At 41.5% G+C, this 521-nt stretch overlaps 1 non-coding gene across 1 annotated transcript; it reads right to left on the bottom strand.

Moving 5' to 3' along the window:
* Positions 1-312: 312 nt before the first annotated feature.
* LOC127739900 (small nucleolar RNA R71) lies at positions 313-420 on the bottom strand. Its single transcript, XR_008000642.1, has one exon. It is a non-coding gene; the product is annotated as a small nucleolar RNA R71 (small nucleolar RNA).
* Positions 421-521: the final 101 nt, after the last annotated feature.

The raw sequence follows: 521 nt of genomic DNA, 5'->3' as shown, positions 1-521 counted from the left end.
TCTATCCCTGCCATTGGAGCAAACAACTTTGAGCTTAAGCCTCAATTAGTTTCTCTAATGCAACAGAATTGCAAGTTCCATGGACTTCCACTGGAAGATCCTCATCAGTTTTTAGCTGAGTTCCTGCAAATCTGTGACACTATCAAGACTAATGGGGTTGACCCTGAGGTCTACAGACTTATGCTATTCCCTTTTGCTGTAAGAGACAAAGTTAGAACATGGTTGGACTCTCAACCTAAAGAAAGCCTGGACTCTTGGGAAAAGCTAGTCAATGCCTTCTTGGCAAAGTTCTTTCCACCTCAAAAATTGAGTAAGCTTAGAGTGGAAGTCCAAACCTTCAGACTGAAGGAAGGAGAATCCCTCTATGAAGCTTGGGAAAGATACAAACAATTAATCAGAAAGTGTCCTTCTGATATGCTTTCTGAATGGAGCATCATAGGTATTTTCTATGATGGTCTCTCTGAACTAACCAAGATGTCTTTGGATAGCTCTGCTGGAGGATCTCTTCATCTGAAGAAGAC

This window comes from Arachis duranensis, chromosome 6, assembly GCF_000817695.3.
Source record: "Arachis duranensis cultivar V14167 chromosome 6, aradu.V14167.gnm2.J7QH, whole genome shotgun sequence".
Lineage (NCBI taxonomy): Eukaryota > Viridiplantae > Streptophyta > Magnoliopsida > Fabales > Fabaceae > Arachis > Arachis duranensis.
Note: the sequence above shows the minus strand (reverse complement) of the source record. Positions and strands in the feature narration are given on the sequence as shown.